Raw genomic sequence first — 18,433 nt, forward strand, 5'->3', positions numbered from 1 at the left:
GACCATCAATAACAGCATAAACACTGGAGTAGATCTCCCATGAAGACTGGGAGGAAGTTAGTATAGTGAAATCTAGCATGGCTATCTTATGTCACCTCCTAAACTGCTTATTAGGAAGTGTTACACAATACAACACATGTATGGAACTGGGATTGATACAGACCAGCACAGCACTTAGGGCAAGAGATAGAGGAGACAAGCCTTCACTGATAAAGGATGCATACAAATATACATAAGACAAATTGCAATGACAGCTCTATATTTCTACTGAAGGATGTAGTGTGCAACAGTGAAAGAACCCCCCTGGGCAAACAGAGCTTTCAGTGAACTTCTGCTAAAATGCTGAGATCTGTGCTACTGAAGGGTTTGATTTAAAAAACAGAAAGAGATGATATGTAAGCTGCAGGCATCATCCAACATACCGTACTGTAACCCCAGAACTCAGTAAACAAGGATGGAGAGGTAGCTTAAAACGTGCAGCAGAACCATGTCCTGTGGTTTTTATTAAATTTAAATTCTTACAATTATTATTAAGTCAAATAATAACATAATGACTCTGTCACAAAGCAGAGAAAAAAAATGACAGTTCCCAAACAAACAACAATTGAAATGTGGGGCTGAGACAGTAAGAGCAAGATGCTCTTAGCACCTTATTCTGCTAGAGGCTTCAAACACAAAATGTATTGATCTGTCCCATCAGACCACTACGAATGAAAACAAATATTAATATGCATTAATTCTCCTTCTGTAGTCTTAATTCAGTCCAAGCATGAAAGCATGAGAGGAATATGAAAATGTAAAGATCAGTTTTCACCTTGTGCTGTACAAGTGAATTGTGTTGCTCCCTGAGAAAGATTCTGGAACATTGCTGTGAAAGGCCCTGTCCCTGCAGGAAAACTGAAATAGAGGGTGAGCACATAGGTGAATAGATAATAGAAATGCTTTTGAGAGAACAAAAGATGAACAAAAGAGATTAATATCTTATTCTGTAAGTAGACTCTCAGGACTTTGCATAGCATTTCAAGTGGAAATAAAAATTCCCCCCAAAAAATTAAAAATTGGCACTTCTGTATAGTCCAAGCTATCATTCCCCAGTTCTTTCCTCCCTTTGAAGTTACATCACTGCAGGTACAATAAAATCTACCCAGGGCAGAAGTCTTTTACATGTTTTGCCAAGGAACCACACCTAAAGTCACTTCAGAAAGTTGATCCGAGGTGTGCTTCACTGAATGTACTGGAAACGTTGCTATTAGCCTTAATAAGCAGTGTCAAACTTTTAATGTGCAATAAAGCAGCCCACTGACTTAATGGTGCTCCTCATGAAAGCACATTATATCTGTGCTCCGTGCGTATTCCCAAGTGACTCAGCATGCTGTGGGTTTTATCATCAAAAGGCTTGAAACTTTCTTACACTGGCCAGGAATGTAAAACTACAACAGACAAGTACAACTCCTCCTCCTCTTCAGTCTCACTTAACTGTAATGTTTCATTAAATAGGAGGAAAAAAACTAAAGGACATTCTGCCAGTTCTTACAGAGGGACTTTTAAAACTCCAGGACCCCCCGTTAGAGAAAGAGAAGTCTTGTTATGGTAGTGAAGGGAGGATGGGCAGCAAAGGGGTGAACAGGGAAGAGCTATTTGAAGTTCTTTGTTAGGTGGGTAATACTGAGGACCAAGGGAAATGACCCCCTACATTTCCCCATTTCCAAATTAGCATAGGTGGAGGCATGCTAAAATGATTCTATATATTATCTCACACGAAGCAAGCTAGAGCATCACCACTGCACTGTACTGTGCTTGTTTAACCACGTCTCTTAATACAGAAGAGGGACAAATACTTGTAATTGCTTCCTCCTGGATGTTATTGCTGTGGTTATAACATCTAATTTTTAAAAGGTGATAATAGTATCCAGAACCTCCCCCTGCTTGCCCAAAAGTCTGTTCTTAAAGGATGTGTACATAGACAGACACAGCCAAAAGTAGAAATAAGAGAATAGTATCTGGAAAATATGAACATTTTGTCTTTATATCCTTTAAGGAAAAAAAGGACAGGGTGGCTCAAGTCATAAGCTCATTGTATTAAACACTGAAAAATACACAGCCAACATCTTTATTATAAATCTTCAAAACATGCTGTTTTTTCTCTTGAAGAATGTGTACCGTTGAGTATCTGAGCTTGAAATATAATAAGAAAATTCCTGGAAATTCTCAGAACCCTCTCAACTAAGGCTATTTGTTAAGGACAGCACAGATCTTAGAAAGCTTGGTTAGATAAACAATCTTCATTTCACTTCACTTTTGTTACTGACAACTGTAAGATATATCCTCATAATACATCACAAATGAGCTTAGGCCTCACTTACTGTCTGCACAAAGGTAATTTCTTCAGCTTTCTATGAGTTATGAAGTCAAATCCAGCTCTTGTGCAGACAGGTGTGAGGTTACTGACTTCCAGCATTGCTACATTTGGGCCATGATCATTTACACACTTCTGAATCATTTTTTTCCTATACCAGCAGTGCATGACCTGCCTTCTTTACTAGAATGCTGCATTTCTCCTCCAACTAACCAGTACTTTTGCCTAAAGGCAAGTGGTTGGTCCTGCATACAACCTTCCCCTCTCTACCTGGCAGGTATTTCACAATGCAGTTTGCTAGACTTTTCCTGTAAAACCTTTGCAACCTGAAACTGGAATTATATCAGTTATGAGACACATAAACCTCTCAGAAACAAATTGAGTGAGTCTCTGAGGCTACAACATAAAACTTCAGATTTCTCCCCCCTCACCCCACAAATGATTGTTTTGCTACAAATCCATTCATTTATCATTAGCGTGTTCCATCTTTTGTTCTCAAGTAACTGCAATCCATTTTATACAGCCTCTCTCTTACCTTTAAAAGTTATTAACAGTGTTACGGAGCTTTTCAACCAAGCCAAATATTGGCTTGCCTAAAGTCTAGCATACAACTTTTGCAGTCCATACGCACCAAAACTTCATAATTCATAATCTATGAGCACAGATCCCTTTTAGTCTTTCAACTGGAAACCTGCAGGACACCCATATGTAAATATTCTTTGCTTGAAATTTGATTTAGATCACACCAAAACATACAAAATATTTTCCTCTGTGTTTTGTTGACAGGTTTATGCGTTAGCCAGACTCTTCTATGCAAGGATTAGCCTCTGTCCATCTCAGCCAGATAGAAATTACTGAATATTTCTGGCGAACAAAATACATACCTATCATGATACCTCTCAAGCATTTGTAGCAATGCTATAAATACTCTTGAAAAATGCACAGAAGGCAAGATAGCAATGTCTGGTCATACAGGATGCAATGTCAGCATCTATACTGACAGACACAGTGTTTTTATGGGGAAGAGTCTACAATTGATGGCTGCCATGAAATATTCTGACTATTGTGCTGTTAAAGCACACTTAGGTCTTCCTCTCAGTCCCCTCCAAGGGACAAACAGTAAATCCAGTCACATCATCTGTGCAACATTCATAATATACAGAAACACTAGGATACAGGGTAAAAAAAAAAAAAAAAAAAAACCTCCAGACACCTGTGAAAGCATATGAAAATTCTTCCTCTTACACATACCTTCATTCATTTAGTACTATATTATGAATAGTTAGCTATCCCATTAAAATTCAGTGGTGGACTGCAGAGTACTGAAATGTGAATTTGCATACTAATTAACAACAGAAAGTTCTGCAATCAGAATTATCAAAGACATATTGGACTAATCTCTGAAGGGAAGAAGTCCTGATTTTACTTGATATTTGCTAAAAAATATGAACCAGCTACCAATTATAAAGTATTCCTGACTGACAGATAAAATCAATTTGGCTGTAAGTAATTTAAGAATGTCTAAGTTTAAATCATGTCTTAAGGAGTGACTTGTACGACATAAATTTTTGTTGCATATACTAAATGAAGAAAGACATTCAGTGAAGACTTTCAAAATCATCCAACCTGTTTCTGTGCTGAAAAGAAAGGAGAACGTAAGACAGACTTGCTGTACGTTGGTGTCTTCCACAAGCTAGGCCATCATGTTTGGACATATGCTGAATAAGGTGAAAGGCAAAGATCACCTCTTTTACTCAGGTGAAATGATACAAAATGCCCATACCAAGAGGCAGCAGACTGTTTCCTATTTTAATAGCTGTATTTTTCACCTATTTGGGGGTGACCTTTAGCCAGACAATGTTTCATGTGTCCTTTTTCCCTTCCCCTTTCCACTCTTCATTAATATTTCAAAATATTAAAATATGACATTCACCACTTCAGTTAGAGAGCCTGTCTGGTCTATGATTTTGCTCTTGCAGTTTCTGTATCATTTAAACCTTTCAGATGCTTTGAATCAGGTGGCATCAACCATCAGCAATAGGAATAGCACAGACAGTCCTGAGAAAGTACTTGTTAGTCAGACATCAAGCTCTTTCTTTTATGCTTCCATGAAAAACTCACAGGATGTGCAATGTGTAAATGACAACAGGATCTGGCTTCTGTGTTTAAATCCCCCACTTGAGCCACGTGGAAAGGCCCTCAGAAACCAGCCTGTGCAATCCTCCCCTATTGCATGGAGAGCCCTTTGTGGTGGAGAGCTGTGTTTGTGCCAATCCTGCAGTCACAGCACTCGGTGTGAAGGGCTCCGAGCCAGCAACATCAGTGCAACAAGTCAGAAAATGCTGCAGGAGGCTGAATTGTATCTTCCTGCTCCCCTTCACTGCTCTGGGTCATTTAGGCTTAGCCTAAGCTGTTCCCTAGCAGAATGGCTCTGAGCTCCTGAGTGATGCTGTGCTGCCAATTTGACATCTGTGATGGTCAATACCCCAAAGGGCAAAACCAAACACTTGAAAATGAGGTTATGAAAACTAGAGTACTCTTTTGAAATTACAGGTCTTGGTGGCTGACAGCCCTTGGTGAAGCCTTTGGTAGCATCACAGGCTCAATCCTATGTTACCAAAAATAAATAAATAAATAAAAATAAAGTTGGTCTGTTGGGGTGCAGGAATAAAGGCTCCAAATTCAGAAACAAATGCGTTGCTCTACCCTTGATGTTGTTTCTCATTAAGATCTGGAGTCCATGTCTAAAGCTACATGTGCTTAGAATACTCTACTAGCTAAAAACTTATAAAACATGCATTGTATCACAAAATAAGCATTATATCAAATAAAATAAAGCAAAAAATACATGACATCACAACCTCGATCACTGAAATTCACTATAATTGATACATATGGAAACAACAAACTAAATTTGTCCATGACTTAGTTTCTTCTCTTGTTCATATCGGTTCTTCAGCTGGTGGTGTAAAGTCACCAGTAATATCCCTTACATTTGGCATTTTGTTTTATTTCCTCCTGTCTGAGCATTAAACCTTCAGATATTCCAATTACATATGAAAGATGGGTCTCTTCCTTTTACTTCACTGTAGATGTTTTTCATTTGCCATTTGAACTATGTAAATGAACGTTGTCAGCTTTAGTTAACTTCAAAAGCTACACTTCTGATCTGTCTTTCCAAATTTTTTGATTTTTAATGTCTAATTTTTTTAGGTTTTAGCCGCAAGCCTATTCATTCTATACAGATGGAAGCAAAGCATACAATTCAACAGCAGTTGTTACTAAAGGAACCATCTTACAGACAATAATCTTGGAATATCATGCTCCTTGAATTAAAGTAAAAGAGAAAAATACGGAAGAGAAGAAGAGATATTGAGAAACTACAAAGAAAACCAAACTAATAGGAAAAAGAAGCTTTCCCAAAAATGTCAATTGGCCCCAGAAATTTTCAAAATGCTTCCAATACCAAATAATTTGATTTTTTTCATATTTTCTGTCCAAAAAACTGAATTTAATTTTCAAAACCTGGAAATTATTTTAAACTTACCATTTAATCCTGCTTTCAGTTTCTGCTTTTACTGCACCATAAATTTAAAGAGAGTTGCAACTCAAATTTTCTTTAAAAAATTGTGAAAAAAATTACTGACCATCCATAATTATAAGTTACTCTAAACACGTAGCATTTTATCATAGGTGAGTGCGGTGAGTAGGAATAGTTTTTAGATGCAAAGGGAAAAAAATATATAGAGAAAAAATATACCTGGAGAATGTTTATCAGCTACAGACTTTGTCTTTCTTTCTCCTTTCAGCTCATGGGACTTAAATTCCAACATCTTAAATTTCTTACAGAATTTTTTAATACAGTAGGAGATTTCATCAGGTCTGATAATTCATGCACAGCTCATGCACTACTAGCAGTTGTCTTTACTTCCAGGAAAGGCCACTGTAGCTTCTAGCACTGCTAATGATGTGCACAGCTAAGCTTTTTAGGTTCTTTAAAGCGCCAGATAAGATGCCCTAAGTAAGCATTATGTAACTCTCCATAGATTTTTGTCTAGCCCTTTTTCATCTATCCTAACTAGCATTTTGCTGAGTAAGCTCTTATGTTCATTTCTTACATATCCTTAACCAATTGCACGAGAAGAGCATCTCCAGTTTTACCTCAGCTGAACTTCTGTTCACCACAAAAATTCTATTTTTCATTACAACTAGTCAAATGCTTCATTAGTTTCCAGTTTACATATTTTTCAGTTATGTTTCTCCTGAATTTATTTCTGTTCTGACATTTTGTCACGCATAGCTTTGGTATCACTGCGCCAGTTAAGTCCCTGCTACTTTCTGGTAGCCAGATTCTTGTATAAAGGACTGTGCACCATTTCTGGGTAAGCGTCTTTCAGGACCCCCCACACTGACACAAGCAGGAGTACTAAGTGCACCTATTTTCTGAAAGAGGAAGTTAACAGAACAGTAGCAATCACGAGCATTCAGCTCCACTAGAATTGAAGCATTAAGAGGTTCATCTCTATTTTGCCTGTCAGTAAATTTCTTCTATCATAACAGCAACTGCCTTGCTCCTTTGACAAAGTGTACGCTCTGTATTTCACTCTTTTCATTACCCTCTGAATGCTCTATTCTACCCTTTATCTGTCTCATTACCACAGCACCTATCACAAGAGGCTGATGACATCTGAAACTGCGTAACAAAAACTGACACATAAAGGTGTATTCAGAGGTAATTCACCACAGCAGGTGACTATCATAATGCAGCTGATTGAAAACTGGCATGATGGCCAGGGCATGGCAGAGGTGGACTGTTCAGTGTAAGTGATAATGCTGCGTGCATGAAGCAGTGCTAAGTGCTTATAACCAAAGGAAAGACAGCCGCCGCATTCAGCGCCACTGTCTTCATTCTCACCTCCAGCACTCGCTGTGAAAAGGCACATTACAAAACTGTCATCTCCGAGGTGTTAAATATGGCACTCTGTGCTTACACGCTGTCTCCATGACAGCCACCCGACACGCAGCCGAGCAGTGCATCCTCCTGACACTGTTGGGCTCCTCGGCCCCGGATCGTGCACACCAACCTGCCGCCAGCTTCCCCAACACGAGGTCAGCAGGACAGGGAGCTTTGTACCAGGAATAGGCTGTGATCGGGTGTTTTCTCCAGCTATCAGTGAGTGATTTATTGATGCAGTGAAGTTCATGCATTTTTACAGCCTTTCAGCACTGGGAAGAAGGCAGGTGAAATGCCATTCAGACCAATTCGTATCCCCTTCTACAAAAAGAGCAGGGTGGTGCTGACAGAGGAGCTGCCAAACAGGAGGCCATAACAGGCAGAGGTAGCAGAATGATAACAGATTGCTGGAGTTAAATCCAGAGCAAAAAGTAATATGCTGTGGAAAAAACGATATCCAGGAGGGCAAATTATGTCTTTTAAATGAAACATTAGACTGAATCTTGCCTCCAAACAGAGACGGGGATGTGAAGGGAAGCATGAATGGGAAGCTGGTGAAAAGGGAATGACTAGAAGCAGTAGGAAGCCTCTTTTGTCAACTCCATTTTAAAGCATACAACTTCTAAAATTAATAAACTTTTTCACATGTAAGAAAACTGGGAAAAGAGTTTTTTTTTTTTTTTTTTTTTTTTTGCATTGTTTTTGAGCTTTGCAACTGGAAATAAGATGCCTTTGCTACTTTTATAGTATTTTATTTTTTAAATCATGCTTGGCAAGCAAGCCGCTGATGTTATATTACTTGCAATTCTGTTCTTTTCAGAGGTATATATAAATCAAACAGAAGAGCTTGTTAACCTTGAATAGGATACCGTGCATGTGCTATTGCTCTTGAAGGCTTATTATACTCTACTACTTTGGAAAAGGCCCCATTTCTACCAAACAGGTGGAATAATGAGAACTCTTCCTCTCTTGATCACCTGCTTCTAAGGCATGAGATAAGTAAAAACTTAGCTATTAAAACTATCCCATACATGACTGATGCATGCTGAACCTCAAACAGGAACTACAGTTAAGGAGTACTATGCCTCTTGTTTTTTGGACAGATGAGATTATTTCTGACACTCACCACACAGCAGCTGTTTTATGCTTGATTTTCCTAATGAATTGAATCCTTTCTCCAAGTTGTGTCTCAAAGGAGTATTATGCTGTCACTTGGTTAGGTTAAAATAGATTTCTAGATCTTCTGACAACAACCTCATGGACCTTAGTCCACAGTTCTCAGAGTCCTTTGATAGATCCATATTGTTATACATTATTTTTCCTCAAAGGGTAACATCACAATGATGCAAAACCACTGCACAGTACTAATTTCAGACCTCACAGTTACACAGTTACCCGGGAGGGTAACTGATGGTAACCTTGCATATTTCTTCAGATACAAAGGTGATGAGGGTTTTCCATCCAGCCTTGAATGTCTGCAGATTCTGCACCACAGCATCCAGCTGCAAATAGAAGATTTTGAGGTTAAGCCTCCATCCTTCACTTTATGCACCAATGGAAGCCACCCAAAGAGGCAATTGAACACACTCACAGCATGGTCATGCCCATTCTCTGAAAATCCTTCAGAGGAAACCACACCTTGCTTCCATCCCTGCCATAACTCTAAGCTATTTAATGAATAGAGGTAAATTCATGCTTTCAGCTGGGCACCGTGCTTTCTGAAGCATAACAATAACAGGTGATGACAAAACATTACATTACAAACAAATTGTGTTTGATATGAAAAATGTATTGTCCACTTGAGATAAAATGTACTACTGTGGCCATAAATCTGCAACTGGAACTGAGTGAAAATAAGCAGCTTCAGGTCAGGGAACTGCACATAGGTGGAGGCAGTATAGATCATCTTATAATTTAGAGGCAATGGTTGCAAAGTGCTTAGCTCTGATGGGGAGAATTATTTACAGCAAGTGCAGAGAATAATCTAGTGATATGTGAGGCTCCACAGTTACATAAAAGAGAGAGATTGCCCTTTGATCCAAATATCTGTGCACTCTTACAGCCCTCATTACAGACGTTGATCATCCAAGCCTTCTGCATTGCTGCTAGATGAAAAGAGATGAGAGTGATATTATCTCTCCTGCTCAGCAACTTATCTATGGGAGCTGTGGAATTATTTGACTGATAGGGCTGTACAAAAAATGGAGCCTGTAGTGATCACTGTTCCTTGGCAACTTTGCCTTAGAGAATGAATGCAGTGAGTTCTGCCACACAAAACCACAATGACTGTAGAGGAAACAATTTTTCATCCTGAAATAAGCAACCTCTCACATATATACCAACAAATACATACGCTTTTCTTTCCAGTTATTGCATTATGCTTATTCTGTTCACAAATTATTATTATTAGTCATATGCTTTTCTTAAATAGAACATTTTCCAATCATAAGTATAGCTAAAAAGTCATACACAGCACTCTGTGTAACAAAATCTCCATCAAATCCCCCCTTGACAAACATATTTACATAACTGAGATCAAAACATTAAGCTTGAGGATACTGCATGGGAAGAAAGATGGAAAGAAAAAAAAAAAAATAAATGCATCTAAATCTGAACCTACATAATAAATGTATTCTTCTATCAGAAGAACAACCTGTTGTGCTAAATGCTTCTTTACTTGCAGAGTTTAGCCAATGCTAACTCTGCAAACACTCTGAGTTAGAATCTGCTCTTGCATGATCTCATACCTCCTTTTAAACAAAGAGAAGGAGGCATGAGAGCACAAATAAGATGTTTTTTTTTTTTTTAAAGTAATTTTCCTCTATAGTAAATAATATCAGTTTTCATGGGAGCTCTCACTTCTATACCGGTAGCCTGGATAAACTAATCCTCCCAATCAGTTGTTTGATACTCTCAGAGATTTATGTGCTTTTAGTCAAAACAAGAAAGCTTTTCTGAAGCCTGCTATTCATGTATTGATGTAATTTTTATGATGGCAGGCCAACAATTCAGTAGAATGAAACAAAACAGTTGGGTAGGCACAGCTTTCCTTTGGAACACTCGCTGGATTTTTTAACTCGTGTTGATTTAGATACCGATACTGCTCATATACAAAAAAGAACAACCCTCTGAATTTTCAGTATGGAGATGAAGAGATTATTTTTTTTAAGAAATTGCAGCCGCAGAGAAAATTGCCATCAATAAAATGATATATGATCATTTATGCAGCAGAAATAACTAATAGAGCTGAGACTGCACAAAAGTGTAATGTTCATCTTACACAAAGTATTCTTCAATGAGACTATATGCAAATCAGTATTTGTACTGTCGAAGATACTGATTAAACTTATAATTTAGGTTTTTAATTGAACTTTTTTATTGGATTTTTCCCAATAGTTCTGCCTCATGTATATGAATAATTAACTGCTGCAAAATAAGTTTCCAAAATAAAATCATAAATTCCAGAATTATTTTTATTTTTTATTTATTTTTTTTTAATTCTGGCAATTTTCTGCAGCATACAGGCACAGAATCCTGTGCCTGACTCTTACTATGTTCCATACGCACGATCCTAATACAGCTGTACAAAAAGACAGAATGCAAACAAGGTATATCTGTAAATGGTGCAAATTCACACACACAAAAAATACATTCATAAAATAAATATGACTGTTGTCCTGCAGAATAGCAAGTTTGACACAAAGGTGTTTATGCTATATACTATGGATTGGTATTTTAACCTTAATTATTTTGGGAATAAGAAAAGATGAAATAAGGACACATTAGCATTACTGCTTCTGAATTTAGCACTGGTGTTTCATTGGCTTACAAATGAATATCTGTCAGCTGAGTTCAATGAGGCAGTAACTTCACAGTGCTAAACATCAGAGTGATGCACTACTTGAAACTCCAACAAGGCAAGGAAAATAAAGTAAAGCACATTGGATGTGAATATAGAACCACAGAATATTCTGAGTTGGAAGGAAACCACAAGGATCATTGAGTCCAACTCCTGGACACATTCATGAACAAAATCTATGAGAGAAGCTCAATGATCTTAACCATCAACTAAATTAAACCACTTGGCTTTTAGCCTCTCAAGTTAAAAGCCAAGATTCTCCAGACAGATAAAAATAAGACTAAAAGCAATCACAATACTAACACGTCAGACTGAAAGGAAAAATATATATATATCCTGCTTTGTTTATGCATAACAAAATATGATAGAGTAACATCTCATGCTCAATTAACATATCTTTTGGAGGGAATTATAAATGATTAATAGCTGATAACAGGTCATGCAAGGTGTGACTAGTATGCATTTCTGATGATTATAAATATACAGTCAGAGGATGATAAGGACGGCTCCTGTCTGTCAGCAACCTATCAACCCTTACTGCAACCTATAAAAATTTATCAACTATTTACTATCCACGACAGAGAAGATCTAGTGGACTAGCTTGAGAAAGAGAGAATGTAAACCAGACACTACTGAAAACACAGTGCTAGCTAATGTGTAATGACTGCATTACCTTACAGTATCTAATCATACAGAGATATCATAGGTTTGCAGGAACACCTAGGTATGATCCTCGGACATAAATGAAGTTTCTTGGGCATTTCAATTGCTGTCAGCTATAGAGACCTACTCAAAGTCCTGTAATGACTGAGGTGAACAGGCATACATCTGACATTGGTTGTGCCATGATTGTTACAAACACTACTACTAGCATTGCTGTTAGAGTCCTTTGGTTGAACTGAGATTATAAAATGCGTCACTTTATACTAATCTTTGGGAAGAAAAAAGATGGCACAGCAGTACAGAATCAAGGTTCAGATTTGTGTGTGTGTGTGTGTGTGGTTTTTGTTTGTTTGTTTTAAGAGCAAAATGGCTCTAAGTTAACTGCCTACCTAGCAATATTGAATTCATTTACAGAAGTATAATTCCAGAAAAGCCCATTAGCTTCAGTGAAATCATTCCACTTTTATACTGCCATAATTTAGGTCAAATTCGGAGTCCTACTTTAATCCATATTACACAAAGCATTTTCACAGACATGTGGTAACAAATCCATCAGTTATGTTACGTGGAACTCCTGATGCTGTATATTCTTTTTAAAGAAAGACAGGTATTCAGCTGCTTGTTTATCACTTACATTAGCAAAATTAAAATATAGCCCATAAACAGCTGAATGTTATTTCCAATAAACCTGAAATGGAAATGGGAAACACTATACCAAGCAGGTGAAGTTACTTTTAAATGACATCAGCTGTTTATGTGTACTAATTTGTGAAGGCCTAGTTTTCAAATCTGCATCTGTAACACTAATGCATACAGACTGCTAATACACCTTGAATCCTTGTAAAATGCCTCCAGTCTCCAAAAAATTCAGTTATTTCTGTGAGAAGACATGCGCTACATGACTTAACGTCTGTTGTTTACCAACCCTTTAAAAACACTGTTGTTGCAGAGGCAGCCCCTTTTTCAGTGATGGAAAGTGTTGGCTGTCCTGGCCACGGAGACAGGCTTGGAGTTAGTTGTCCAGATCACTTACTTAACCTTCTTATCAAACCAAATCCTGTTGGGCTGTCTTTCTTTATGGCGAAAAAGCTATTCCTGCTTGCTGATGCTCCAGCCTCTTTCTGTAACCACTTCTTACTACAAGGCCTGCAAAGATTTCCATCAAACACCTTGGCCATAAACAATCACTTGAAGCTCTACCAGTGTTGCCAATAGAGACAGGCAAAGAACAGAGCCACCTTGCAGAGCTAAAAGAAGAGGAAAAAAGCATCCCAAACTAAAAGGAAGTTTTTCTTTTCCATTAACTGTTTTAAGCCTCCTGGGTGACTTTGTGGAATCACTGCGGCAAGTTGTGAATGATGTATGAAATGAGAAATCCCTGCCCACCCAGTGGAAAAAGAATTTACAGACAGTGCTTTGCAATCACTTACATGCTCTGCTGTTTGATGTAGTATTTAGCCAACTTACAACCACAAAAGCCTGCCAACCACTGAGATAGCAGCATTTTTTTAAAATTGGAGGAGTCTTTTTCAGCACTGAAAGCGTGGAAGCAAAGTCTATTCTGCAGTCTATTAAAGGTATCATACAAGTTAAAAATTCAGTCTGCATTTTCAAGCTGACCTTCAAAACAATATTGAATAGCAAGCAATATAGTTTTAATATAAGACTAGAAGAACATTTTTATCTCTTGAGTTACACTATTTAAAGTTAATAAAACAGAAAAGTTTGTATTTTATTTCATCTTTATAATCTGATTATGTTACACTTGTTTTGTCTTTGTATACAAATGCGTTCTTTGAGATACAACAAACAGAGACACGGGAATTTAGGAATATGAAAGAATTTAGAATTTACAAAGGAGATATAAATTTTCCTTAATTGGTTATTCTTTTATCCATAAAAAATGTTGTTCAGTAAGCACAAAACTGACCTCCTTTTAACTTAGAGACTTTTAATTTAAAACATATTTCAAGCCTACTTCAAGGTTTTCTTACTGAACTGTTTCAAAAGTTCTAAGAATTCAGAGATCCTTTATATAAACCTTAACAATTTCAAGCAAGTATGTTCTTTTAATTCTTAACTTTCATTTGAAAAGTAAGAAAAGTTAAAGTCTTTCTGAAAAGAAATGTAATTCAACAACAACAAAAATAATAAAAGATGTATGAAAGAGATATTATCACTATAGAACATTATTAATGATTGACCACATTATAAGTTTCTTTGTTTTTATCTGAAGTTAATTCTAAGTGGAAACTCTTGCAAGTAAACATGAGTTTTTGATTTACAAGTTTTTTGCTCCTCAAATAAATGATGCAATCCTTACTCCTATTTAAAAAAAAAGGGGGGGGGAGGGGGGGAGTGCAGATTTTCCCTATTTAAATTAATGAACATTTTGCCATTGGTTCATTGGCAAGATTTTTCAACGTAAATCACTTCTCAAAAACCTGGTGCTAAAACACTTAGATTAGCCTAGCACTTACTGAAACCATAAAAGCTATAGTTGACACTGGGGTAAAGCTAATATTAAAAGGAGCTTGTGCATGAATGTATGTGTAGTCATACATGCATTAATAGCTACCCCCCGTATGTTTTTTCCTGTATAAAAGACTAATAATTAGACCCCAGTATTTCAATTACATCCTTTCATACAGAAGAGTTAGTGTTCCATTGTTTAGCCTCTTCTCTACCAGCAAGGATTAAGTGGAAAAAACACTTAAAAGTCCCGATACAATATTTACAGAAACAGTGTAATTATCTAAGCTCAACAGTGAGCAAACAAACTTCCACAAACACATTTTAGCAATGACCAAGTTTCCACGAAGAGCTAGACATTCACTCAGTCCTAGCAGTAGTTCCCTCGACTACCTTTACTACTTGCAGCATGACTACCCCTCAATTTATTCTCTCTTTGGCAGACTATATCACTTCCATTAAAACAATCCATGCCTTAAGAATAAATTTAGTAAAGACATTGTTTAATAAACATTTTTTTCAACTTGTATTTCTTAAACACGGAGAGATTTTTTTCAAATTTTTAGTTTTTCAGAAATTGCGAAATCTGAAATGAGAGTTTTTCCCATGCTCTACCCTGGTACATTCCTCTTTTTAAAGAATGACTCCTATTTTCACTGGAAGATAGTAAATAATATCCAGACTTTCAGATCAGCTATTTATTGCGTTTTTATATAGCAGTTTTTAACTGAGATTAACTGAAAGGGCAGCTAGTGTTAAACTGGCATTCCTAAAAATCCATTGTTTCCAACTGATATTACTATTATGGAATTATTTCCATTTCTCTTCCCTTGACCTTCCATGTGTTTAAGTGCAACAATCTTTCAAGTAACTGTGGTTACATATTAAAAAGACATGGCTGCCCAGCATTAGAATTCAGTGGAGCTATATAATGCTGTTTCAGAAGCTTTTCTTTTGCAATCTCATGGTTATCAGAACTGCTTAGAAATAACAATTAAGAAAATGTTTACCAACAATATTTCAGTTGTCTGGGACTTGCTGAAAGGGAGCTATATTCAAGATGACAACACATTACAGCAAGGTGAGCAAAATATTTGGAAAAAGATCCCGTAGGAAGTCCACTACTGTCCACATAGTTTAAACATTTGAGTGTCACTTATTCAAAATGTCATCAGCACAAGCAGTTTGCCTCAAGCGCTGGATTAGCAGCTGATTCATTCATTTTAACTTCTACAAATGCCAGAAGCAGTTCATGATCTTTGTTGTCCAAATATATTTTGTCACAGGAAATCCCAGCAAATACCTAATATTATATCTTCTCTTTAATGGGGTTTTGCATTCATGTTTCTGCATCTGATTTTAACCTCTATTAATTGTAGCATCAATTTTTAGTTAATAAAAGGTGTCAAATTTCAGGAGTATTTTTAGCGAAGTATTTCTTTCTTAATTTCTTTCACATTAAAGCACGTCAGAGTTAAAAGAATTCTTTTGGACTTCTGAGCAAAATTGAGTGATACATGCATCATCTAATGAAACTACTATCACCAATATATACTGGCACTTAAATGAATTATGTTTTTATGCCACTACTCTATTATGAGCTCAAATTAATAAATAAATACTTTAAATCTGCACTCTGCTGGTAGTGTGGCTATTAGATCCAGACTGAGTTTGCTTTCTGCTACATGGAGCTTTTCCAGCCATTCAACACATGCAACAGTACATGCTCTTTGCAGCTATGAACTGATTTGGCCCAGAGCTACTCTTCTGGAGGAAAGTGAATGCATACTGTCAGCAAGAATTAGAATTACTTTAATAGCGTAAAATGAAAGATATTCCTTTTGCAGAGATCCTAGCTAGGTGAGATGGAATGGCACCACATCTATTCAATATTTTAACTTTCTACAATGTTGATATTGTTAAAAAAAAGTACATAAAATATTTACCTGCCTAGCTCATTGTAAGTGAAGAATTTGGACGATATTTAGCAATGATTATCAGAAAAATCACGTACAAGTATGACAGAAGAAAGATGATCTGCTGGCACATCTTTCTGAGGTGAGAAGTCTGAAAACAAAGACTTTGGTTAGAGTTTCAGAGTTTGATCTCTATTCCTGTTCTGTTTCTACATAATATCACCAAGAATCATGAACTATTCAGCATACAACTGAATCAAAACAAAGACAACGATTTCTTGCCACCATTTTTATTTTTATTTTTGAATCTGAGTAGTTATAGCAAGGTTTTTGTGTTTCTAATAGTAAAGAACTTGGGATCAGATGCTTCAAAAATAAAAGGGCACGTCCCAAGAAACATAGTGTGAAAATAGTTACTAAGTAAGAAGAAGTGCCAGAAATAAGAGGTCTCCCTCCAAAAATTTGCTTAATTTTAACAAGTGATGATTTCAACTGACTTACAGTATTACAAGATGGCTGTACAGAATCTAACTTCTCTTCTGTGACTGATCACTAGCTATTTGCAGCCCTTACCACTCACCAGCAGTGGCAGCCCTTTCAAGCATAATGCAGCATCCACACTGTCAACATCAGCAAACCTGTCTAATTATGGCCATCAGCTTACACCAGCTGCTGCTCTTACAAAGAATGAGGATAGATGCAAGTCGTAGTGTGGTATTGCAACCATACAGACATCATTTAGCCAGGAAGGACATAGCTAATACTTTTTGATTTGAGCATACCCTTATGCAAATATGACTCAAGACAAAGTATTCTTGTTCCTTTATGTGAAACTGGTCTGTTCTCCTCTGAAGTTATCATCCTTATCATCTGAAATTGATTCTTGTGTATCCAAGAAAACAAACAGCATATAGTTTTACTTAAGAGCTATCATCTCACACAAGTCCTGAGAAATATGAAGGATGGCTTAAATTGAAAGGGACTACTAGAACTGGAAAATATCACTTAGTTAAAACACTTTTTTTCCCAGCAATTTAACAGAATCTGCTGTTGTTCTGTGGGTATAGCGCCAAGACACAAATTATCTCTGCTGAAAGGAGCTGATAAAGCCAGAGATGCTCAATTGCCTGTAACTCAAGAAACGGAAGTCCAGGCATCACAAAAAGTGAGACAAGTGTATGAACAGATATTTGAGCTTGTCAAGAACAAGCAGCAATGAATGCTTCATGCTGGATTCCTAATTCTTCAGTCCTTGCCAATAAATTGCGACCCAAATGCTCTTATTTTTCTTATTTAAGAACAAACTATAGCTCTTATAGTATGAATCATCTTAGAGAAACGTTGGGAAAGCATTCTGGTTCATTTCAGCACTGTCATCTATCTGTATGGTCTAGTTCTGCAGCAGGAACTTTTCAAAGCAGTTTGCAGGGTAAACAGAAGACATCCTTGAAACAGCTCTTGTGAGGATATGCACATGGTATCTGTTCATCAAAGAATGATTATTAAAGGCTGAATACTGAGCTTTAGGCACAGTACATTCCTTTCCTGAAATGTATTATGAAGACAAGTATCAATATTACACATAGCATCTACATCTAAATAATATAGAAAACATGATTCAAGGAAACACCAAATATTGCTAGCGTCTCAACAGAAGCACAGTTACATTTGAAATTTGCCAAAATCTAGAAGAAAAGAATTTTCTCAGACAGCTGTCGGCTGTTCTTTCAGTTTCTCATGAAATAATGCATTTGAAATTGGAAACACATGGAGAACTGGAAACAGTTTGATCCCTAACAGCTTACTCCCTACATTTACTTTGAACGAGCATGCATTAGCTCTACCGAATTCAGTAGAGCAACATCTATGCCAGGTCATTTTTGATTTTGGTAATTATCACATGGGGACACCTACTGGAGATGTACAAAAGTTGTTATACTGGAGAGGTGTAAGCTAAAAGAGCTTCCAAATGACTCTCAAAAAGGCACAGTTTCACTATGACCCCATACAGTGTTCTCCACTTCAAAGTCTGGCTGTTTGTCTTACAAGGATGAAGTTTTATAAAGTTCACTAAGAAAATCAAAAATGCAGTCTGGTTTAAAATACTCTCTCCATCACTATCCACCTTGTATAATCTTCATGATGTGACAAGCACTAAAATATTCAGTGTAGCTGTGGGGCAGGATAAAAGGCACGTGAAAGTAGATAGAGAA

The 18,433-nt window shown here is 36.9% G+C and overlaps 1 long non-coding RNA gene across 4 annotated transcripts in view; it reads right to left on the reverse strand.

Moving 5' to 3' along the window:
• Positions 1 to 18,433, reverse strand: part of LOC110352364 (uncharacterized) — a 285,853-nt gene that overhangs the window by 45,494 nt on the left and 221,926 nt on the right. The window contains exon 4 of one of the 4 annotated variants that reach the window (XR_005268233.2): positions 8,134 to 8,812. The exons of the other annotated variants lie outside the window; for them this stretch is intronic. This is a non-coding gene — a long non-coding RNA (uncharacterized lncRNA). Of the gene's footprint in view, positions 1 to 8,133; positions 8,813 to 18,433 lie in introns of those variants that run through there. 4 annotated transcript variants of the gene reach the window in all.

Source organism: Anas platyrhynchos, chromosome 10 (assembly GCF_047663525.1).
Source record: "Anas platyrhynchos isolate ZD024472 breed Pekin duck chromosome 10, IASCAAS_PekinDuck_T2T, whole genome shotgun sequence".
Lineage (NCBI taxonomy): Eukaryota > Metazoa > Chordata > Aves > Anseriformes > Anatidae > Anas > Anas platyrhynchos.